General features: G+C 37.6%; 1 pseudogene; it reads right to left on the reverse strand.

Moving 5' to 3' along the window:
- Positions 1-389: 389 nt before the first annotated feature.
- LOC142027138 (long-chain fatty acid transport protein 6-like) lies at positions 390-8769 on the reverse strand (annotated as a pseudogene).
- Positions 8770-9361: the final 592 nt, after the last annotated feature.

Genomic DNA, 9361 nt, shown 5'->3' on the forward strand with positions numbered 1-9361 from the left:
CCTCATCACTTAGTATCTGTGGGTTTTAAGGATGATAAGTAAACTTCAACAAAAAATATAATTCCTCATTCCTGCGGATAGGCACTTCTATACAGTCAGCGTTTTTTTTATATTCTGGGCAAAAAGTCAGATACAGAAAGCAGTGGTTTCAGCTTCTGCGGACTTGTTCTGTATATTTATTCTAGCGTCACAATATGTGTACAGAGAGTAGAGTCATGTAAGGGGCTAAGAATAAGGTTTCTGCTTCCATGAACAAAATTTTGCTACATCTGAACTGTAGTAAGCAGGTTCTTTCTTGTATGCTTTCCTGCTCTTTATAATTTCTGCCTTTCATCTGCTTTTTTTTTTGGTTGGCTGGTAAATTGTTTGGTTTGTGGATTTGATTACATTTACCTTTGAGAAGATGCCAGCATGGCCCACAGCTCTATTTTATTAGTATAGTTCAAGAAACTAAGATTTCCTTCTGTGGATCCATAGAATGCAAATATTTTAATTGGGCCAAACCTCATCGGAAATTCTTTCCAGACAGCAGGTCTGATATCATTTACTAGAGCAATGCCCACTTTGTGAACTCTGTCCTCTTCTTTCTGTGAACAACCAAAAAGAAACATTCTGTATCTGAGAAAAGTCGGTCTAAATACCTGGAGTTGATCTAAAATTTTATAATAGAACAATTTTCCTTTAGAACTGCCACTTTGGCTAAAATACTTCACAGAATAATATTTGTTTTGTAAAAATCAAACAGAAAATCAGAATTCTTGATGGTCTGAGGTTGAAGGATTTTCATAAGGTGAAAACTTTATTTCTGTAGTCCTTTGTATTTTCAGTTATAAATTCTATAACTGAGATGTATATTACAAAGATTAAAAGAATTATTTTATCTTGAAAATGTAAATAAATAGTTTTTAAGTAAGTGCCATTTCTCATAGAATGGAAATTCCTTTCTGAACCAAAGAAAGGAATTTTTCTGCATAAATAAAATCCTCATGTCTTAGAAAACACTTGTGACCTGCTATGGTCAGTTCTGCATGTAATGGGTTTTGGTAGTAAGTTTTACACATCTGCCATGTTGCCTAAGGAACCTGAAAAAGTAGCAGAATGACTTAAAGCTCCTTACCATATCTCAAATGATTAGGTGCAGGTTTTAATCTTAAATCCAAATTCAGAAAAGATGGTAATCAAATCTGCAGTCAAAATGTAGTTATTAACTTGTTATTGTTACATGTCCATTATGTCATTATTGTGACTAACTACTCAAATGCTTACATAAATTTTTCTGCATTGGGCTAGACTGCTCAGCACCCTATATATAGGACTATAGTCAAGACTCTGCCTGTGGAAAAGCCCCCACTTTTTTTGGAGATGTAGTTGGTATTGAGTGGTTAAGTTACTGCCATGGATGAGTGACAGCAGAAAACAAAAGTATTTCAGGTCCACAGGAACAGTTTCTTCACACCAAAGAAATGCATTTGTTTCCATTTCAGTGTTATTTTAATCTTTAAAAATTGTAAAAATATATTTTATTTCTAAATAATATTAAGATGATTTCAAAATGGAACATTGCCTAAGAATTACACTGAAATATTTTAGCAGAACCAGTGTTTCAACTTTTTCACCATTGAAAATGTTCACATAAAATTGTTTTGTAGACACTGGATTAACAGATAATTTCATTTGATCCAGAGCTGCAATTTATGGCAGATAATTTATTTGCCACAATAGGATCAGCTGTAATGCAGACTAAACTCCACTGGTTAAAAACAGGAGTGGAGACTTCCCTGCTTCTGCTTAATGAGCTGTTTTCTTTTGCAGTTTTAATGGTAAACCTGAAGGAACACCACAGTTTGATGACGTGTATGTGATCAAACCCAACTATGATCCAGTTGGCAGGCTGATTGGCAGTTACATCATGCCTAATATTGTCCCTTCTTCAGCGCTTGGTGTTCAGGATAAAATAATGGATTTTATTAGTTTTTTTTTCAAAATAGCTGGTGAGACTCTAGGACTTAGAGTAAATCTGAGGAGCTTCAGAGATTATAAGCATAGGAGAAACTGTTATACTTACCTTGTTTCATCCCTGGTATAATAATCTGCAGGGCTTCCCTGCATTACCTTGAATTTTAAAATATCTTTATTTTAAAAGTTGTATGGTTCTCTTTAAAAACATTCCTCAACATACATTCTGTTTTGTTTGTTAACTTCTGTGGGGCACTGTGTTTAAAATTTAATTCTGATAGGTACATGGATGTTGGGTAAACTTACTGTAGACATATTTGGTCAGTGAGTAGTGTCTGGTGTCTCTGTCTATATCAAGAAATCCAGAGTGCCTCCTAGTTCCCAAATCCATGTTCTTTCTCAATTTCAGTGTGAGACCTAGGCATGCTCTGTGGAAGCAGGTAAGGACAAACATCCTGGATGTGACCTAGAGAATACTCCAACAGGTCCCTCATTTAGGTAGCCCTAGTCTGGGGCAACACCAGGACTGCTGTGTTCTGGCATGCCGCCACACGAGTCTAGGTGAAATGTAGCTGGCTGGCTTATTAGCCTGCACAGGTTTGTTTCACTGTGGAAGAACCTGTGTCGTACACTAGAGGTTATATGTATTGTAATTCGGTAAGATGCCTGATCTTGACAGGATTCTGCATTTACCCTGATCCACTTCTGTTGGCATCTTCAGCTTCCTCAACTCAGGTAGGCCATCTTTCTGTTTTTCTCTCTTCTTACCAGTTGCCAGTTAAATACCAATATATTATCTGTTAAATTCTTGTTATTGAGCCAAGTAAAGAAAGTTCTTCCTGCCTTTTCCTGCAGGAGAGACCTTTACACAACTAGTGTCACCTAGCTAATTATTCCTTTCTTTTTTTTGATTCATGGACTACTGACATAATGTTTGTACAGGCTTGAGTTCTGGCCAACAGCTTTCCTGGCTTGCTCCCTCCAATACCTTTTTGTCTTTGACCCCTCTCCTACATCTGGACCACACAATACTAGGTCTCTGTTCAAGCCAGCTGGCTGATTCTCTCAGATGTTCCCTTGTTGCTAGTTCTTGTGCCAATCTCTGAGCAATGCAGTTGGAGGTCATTTGAACATTGTGCTTGTACATGAAGTTTTCTGTGGTAGGTAGGAATACTTCTTGTCACCTCCCTTCAGTTAACTTTCTAAGTCCCAAGTATAAAATTAAGAAAATTAACCAATCTTTTCCACTGCATTGAGAAACAAGCATTACAATATAATAAATATTTTCAGAGTTGCTTTCCTGCTGCTGCTCTGTTTGGTGACATCTTACTTTTGTCCTAAATCTGATCATGATTTAGCTCCCATGTTCTTCAGCACTGTTATCCCAGGGTTGACCAGGATTTTGCACCACATTATGAGTACTATGGCTTTATACAGATAAGTTTATCATCATATACACAGCCGTGCAACAAAATGTGCCTTTTGAACACATCTTCAACAAAAAAATTTAAACAAAACCTCATTCAGCAGTTTTAAAGCCATACAAAAATTAATTATCAGCCATTAAATACTGAATAGAGTAGCCTTTTCTTACTAAGTAACTACTTTGGAACAGTGCAGTGCAGGTGGTTAATCATTTAATCTGGTTCATGCTCTTGTTTGATCATTGAGTCTGATAAAGCTTTTACTGCTTATACCTTTCTTTATTGACTTGCCACTTGCCTGTCACTCAGATGAAAAGCTAACAGCTTGGCTTTACAGAGGAATTTATGTTAGTGTCTGGGCATAGCTGTCCCATCCTGCCAGGCCTGCTTCTGTGTAACCACTACATTTGCTGATTTAAACTTGATGGCTATCATAGAACTACAAGGAACACAAGACCCAAATTTTGTATACACTGCAAAAAACCTATCAAACATTAAAAATACTATACTATTGAGAAATGGGTAAATCTATATAACTTATAAAATATAGATTTGCTATATTTTAAAGCTGCATTTGCAAACAGGAACTTACACTGGGCTAGTTACAGAGGTAGTGTCAGAGTTCTCCTATGTACAAAACCACTGTAACATTGTATTTTCTACAGTCATTCCAAAACTAGCTTGCAGAAAATCTCTTCTTCAAAACATAAGTTGTTCCTAGGTGATGAAAACAGGCAAGAAAATTCAAAATAACCTTTAAAATGTATCTTATCTTCTACCACTATTTCAAAAAAAGAGTTGTCATTCTCTTAATTCAACTAATGATAAATTCAGCTATTCAAATAAATTATAAGCTATTTCCAGCACAATCTTTCTGTTAAACATGGCTAGCAGAATCTTTCTGTTAAACATGACTAGCACAATGGAGCCTTGCTGCTTTTTCTGAGTAGTAACTAAAAACTTACAGTACCAGAAGCAGTAGAAACAAACCTTTTAGTTATCTCCAGTTGTTAGGAATAGGTCAAAGCCTAACCATGTTGTTTCTGTCAAGATGGTGACTGGGTAACTCTGAAAAAAGAGAGCTTGGGATGAGGGAGAAGGTAGCTTGCAGCTTCTCTATTTGTGTGAGAAGCTGTGGAAGGGAAACCAGCTCAGAGTCTCTTGTTTCTGTCTCACTCCCTTTTTCCTGTTTTTTGTCAACTCATCATCCTCAATTTTTTGTTTCTGCGGCCCTGAAGTTCCTTCAGAGCTTTCTGTTCCAAAAGCCACCTCATTCTAGACCTCTCACGTCTGCTACCCCATCCCTTTTTCATAGTTTTTTCTAAGTGTTGTCAGCCAAGAATTTACAACTTTCCCTGTTTCTGTCCTTTCCAAAATTCCTTTTTGCCTGAGTGCTATTTGTCCCACATAAAGTTTCCCAGTGCCTTCCAAGCTCTGAATCCCTTCTAGTCCACTTGCTCCTAGCTTGCCTGCTCCTCCCTGACCCAGGTACCATCTCATGCAAGACTTGAAGTCCTCTCAGAGCTCTTCAGCCTCACTCACCTCAAAGCCTTGTCATTTGAATTCCAGGCCCCCCGAGAGTCCCCATCTGAATGGTCCACCTAAGAAAGCAGTTATCCTACTTTCTCTGTGCCAAGACAAATCATAGCTTCAAACCTTTTTATACGCTACTTTTCCCATCCCATATGTATTTCTGTTAGGCAGCAGCAGTCTTGTTATCAGTTGCTGTAGCCCAGCATGCATGCCCATGCTATTCCTGAAGAAACAAAGTACTGAAATGGCTTTTAAAACAGTCCAGATATATACTTACAATACCAAAACCCAGCATCTGGGCAAGATTCTAAGAACAGGAAAGGAGGATATATCTGAAAAAATAACATTGCTAGATGTCTACAGATAACTCCTATTTTCAGAATCAAAAGCGGAGGCTCTGTCATTCTCCCTTTCCTTCAATTTAATATCACAAATCTAATTCTGTGTTACTCAAATATGTGACTCAAAAAGCTCCAAAACACATTGAGTTGACCTTATTCTGAAGGTTAGTTAAAGCTTCCACAATGCGTTTGTATCTTCTGACACTAAAAATCAAGCCTGACTTCTCAGGTGCCTATGTGAAAGGTGTTTTAGACTTTTGGTGTAGGATACAAATATGATTTCAGGTTAAACCTATGGAACATATGCAGTGGTATTAGTGATACACAGACTTCAAGTCACATTATATTGGATCTATGCAACAACTGGTGTCTGTTCTAAGCTTCAAAAACTATGCATATATCTTAGATACTGTTTGCAGACTGGAGAAAGAGATAAAAATGAGAAAATTACAAAAGTCTATTAGTAGACATAATATTTGAGTTTCTCACCAGAGTTACTTACCAAAAAATAAAATGTTACAGCATTCTCAAGTTAATGAAATTTCACTAGAAGGTAAATTTTTCCTAATTCAATGCCTCCACTGATGCCAAGAAGAGAAGCACTGATGTGGAATGGAAAAGTGAGATACATAATATCCTGAGAAAATGCACCATACTGAGTAAACGCGGGCAGATAGAGCTCTTAGATGAGTGATAGCAGCTTTTGGAAAACCTAGCAAAGGGAGAAGAGCAAATAATTATAAATGTACTGCTTGCATTATTGATTTTGCTGCAAACAGAATTATGTTTGGAATGTACAGGGAGAATTGTCTTTTATTCTGAGTCTTTGTCTGCCCTGTCCTTCAGTCTTTACCCCATGAGTATATCTTCTTAGTCTCTTAACTTCTTCAGTCTTTTTGTCTGTGAGGCTATTTAATCCTCTCATCTGCTTTGGCTGGGGGAGAAAGTCCATACCCTTCACAGGCAAGTGTGGACTGACTGTGCTCACAGTGTTCCCTCGCCACAAAGTGAGAATGGGAAAGCTTCCAAAGAGCCACTGTGCCACTCAGCTGCTGTTGCAATACAAGTAACTTTTACAAAGTTGTTTGGCTTGACTAGAGGAAGGATTCCCCTTTCCTTCCCAGTGAAGATGAAGCTTCATTATTCAGGCCAGTCTCAGAGGAAAAATTTTCTCCCAAGGCCCAAGCACTTGTGCCGGCTGCGTTTCTTTTTAGTATAGACCTGCGAAATTCTGTCACTTTGGAATCTGAGCAGCTGTTAGAGACTGACTTTTATTGGCCTTATATTTAAGAAATAAAGTTCAGCAAAGGAACATCTATGTGAAAGTTCACTAACTGGAATTATGCCCTGTTATGCCAAGGCAAAAATAGTTTAAAATGTACTATGCTTGTAACTAAATTAATTTCTCCCTATCTCGACTTAAAAATTCAAGTTCTGTCTTTTTGTGTGCCTGTCTTGTTGCTAAATTCATACCACCTGAATTTTCAGAGAGCCGCAGGTGTACTTTGTTAGTGCACACCCTCACCTGTACTTCCCAAGGTGAAGATATACATAGCTGTGTTTCTTGTGTTAATGACAACTTTAAGGTGAGAGGGAACAGGATGATCTGGCACCTTGTCTAGTCTGTCTGGTATAGTCTGAGCATGCTGGAAAGGAGAAATGGTGCTCATCAGCCAGACAGCAACATTATTTTCCAAGAGATGAAAAATAAATTCTTTCTCTATTGATCCCAAACAATCTGTCAAGTTAAAAAAATTGTATGCTTATTATTAAAATAATTACAACTACCGACCTGATTACCTGCCTTGGAATTATATGCCCTACCACCCCATACAGTAAGCTTACCATAGCCTGCAGCAGCAGCAATAACCCACCTATTGGACAGTGAGAAGAAAATCATGTTTAGTTTCCCTGTACTTCTCAGGTAGCTTTAACTGTAATAGGTAAAATCTCCCTGATCTTATCTGGTGACTCTAATATACAGTATTTAGTTTAATCAGTATGTTGTAACATTTGTTTTAATGCTTGGTACACATATCAACTAATAAGCCCTCATGGATTCATATGAAATTATGGAAGCATTGCCAACCTGTATGAAAGATAGGAAAAGAGGTAGAAAGGTTAAATAAATTGCCCAGTATTACATAATATGCCAGTATGAGGGCCAAAATTATAGCTCAACATGCTGTACTCTTTGCTCCAAGCAATGCTACCTTGGGACCACTACTTTAAAGTAGTTCTAAAATGACCATAAATTTGTATGGGAAGGAAATCACCCCTAACAAAGGGAATCTGAGCCTTCCTGTAGTCAGTGGAGTTTTATCTGCATAAGCCAATAAATAGAAATGGAAATGAGATGACGCTGAAGTATCTCCCCAGGCTGTTCACTTGCTGATACATGATTGTTTCTGCTGGTACGTTGTCAGTACTTGGAAATTTTCAGATTTAAGCCTTTTATTATACTAATTAATTCCACATATTTTTGGTGCTTATATACTTGAAATTTAAACAAGACTATCTCTTTCCCCTCTTTTTTTAGCCAGCAGATGTGTATGTATATATGAAGTGCTTGCAGCTTTGAATGGCTCCGATTTTCTATTTTTGATAAAAAGCATTGTTGTGGTTTAACCCCAGCTGGCAGCTAAGCACCACGCAGCTGCTTGCTCACTTCCCTCTCACCCAGTGGGATGGGGAAGAGAACTGAAAAAAACCCAAACTTTTGGGTTGAGATAAGAACAGTTTAAGAGGACAGAAAGGAAAAAAATAATGATGATGATGATGATGATGATGATGATGATAATTTGACAGTATTAATAATAATAAAAGAATTTGAATGTACAAAACAAGTGTTGCACAATGCAATTGCTCACCACTCGCTGTCCGATGCCCAGTTAGTTCCTGAGCACCAATCCCCCCAGGCCAAATCCCCCCATTTTATATACTGGGCATGACGTCACATGGTATGGAATATGCATTTGGCCAGTTTGGGTCAGCTGTTCTGGCTGTCTGCCCTCCCAGCTCCTTGTGCTCCTCCAGCGTTCTTGCTGGCTGGGCATGAGAAGCTGAAAAATCCTTGACTCTTTATAAACACTACTTAGCAACAACTGAAAACATCAGTGTTATCAATGTTCTTCTCCTACTGAATCCAAAACATAACACTATACCAGCTACTAGAAAGAAAATTAACTCTATCCTAGCCAAAACCAGGACAAGTGTAAAGCAGTAAAAAGTCAGTAGAAGTTGAGAAAAGCCACTACACAGCCCAGCTGGGTCAGTCCAAACCAGACATGGATGAAGTCAGGTCTATTACCCATCATCAGGTCCACAGTGTCACCTTTTTTCAGATTCCCATAGTGTAGGAAGACCTCTGCTATCCTGTTACTCCTGTCCACATCCTGATAGGTGTGCACCTTCCCTTCATAGATGAGGAATGGCTTGTGGGGAAGCTTTCCCACTCTCTGCATGAAAAGGTCAATTATGGAGAGAATTCCGTTGCTTGCCCATTTCTTTACCATTGCTTTTAACCTCTTCCACCTCAAGAAGTAGATCATATCTTCCCAGAAATATGGGAAAAACCATCTTCAGAAGGACACACAGCACTTCTATTCCTCCAGCAATTGTCAAATGCCAAGTGCATAGCAGTGCTTGAGGGGAGAAATAATAGATTAGCTATTTCAGAGATATAAAATACAGTACATTAATATAATTAATAATAAGTTTTAAGGCAGAGACTGGAAGTTAATAAGCTAATTTCAATTCCACCCATTAATTTGAGAATTTTTTAAGATACCATATTGGAGTTTACTAGAATACAAAGGCCCAGGAACAACATAAAAAAGAAAAGGGAGTAAAGAGTAAGAAACATTGTGCAGTTTATAAGGACAGAGGAGTTCATTCAGAGTAAAGAATGTGGCCAGGGTGACAGTAGAATGAAAAGACATAGATAATTAAATACAAGATGGAAATGTAGAAATTTAAGAAGTATCTGAAGAACAAATTAAAAAAGGTATAAACTGAGGAAACAATTTAACACTTTTTTTTTTTTTTTTTTAACTTGGAGTCAAAATTTTGTCTAGATTGTTTATTGTACCGTGGCAAATCCTAAAA

This window comes from Buteo buteo, chromosome Z (assembly GCF_964188355.1).
Source record: "Buteo buteo chromosome Z, bButBut1.hap1.1, whole genome shotgun sequence".
Classification (NCBI taxonomy): domain Eukaryota; kingdom Metazoa; phylum Chordata; class Aves; order Accipitriformes; family Accipitridae; genus Buteo; species Buteo buteo.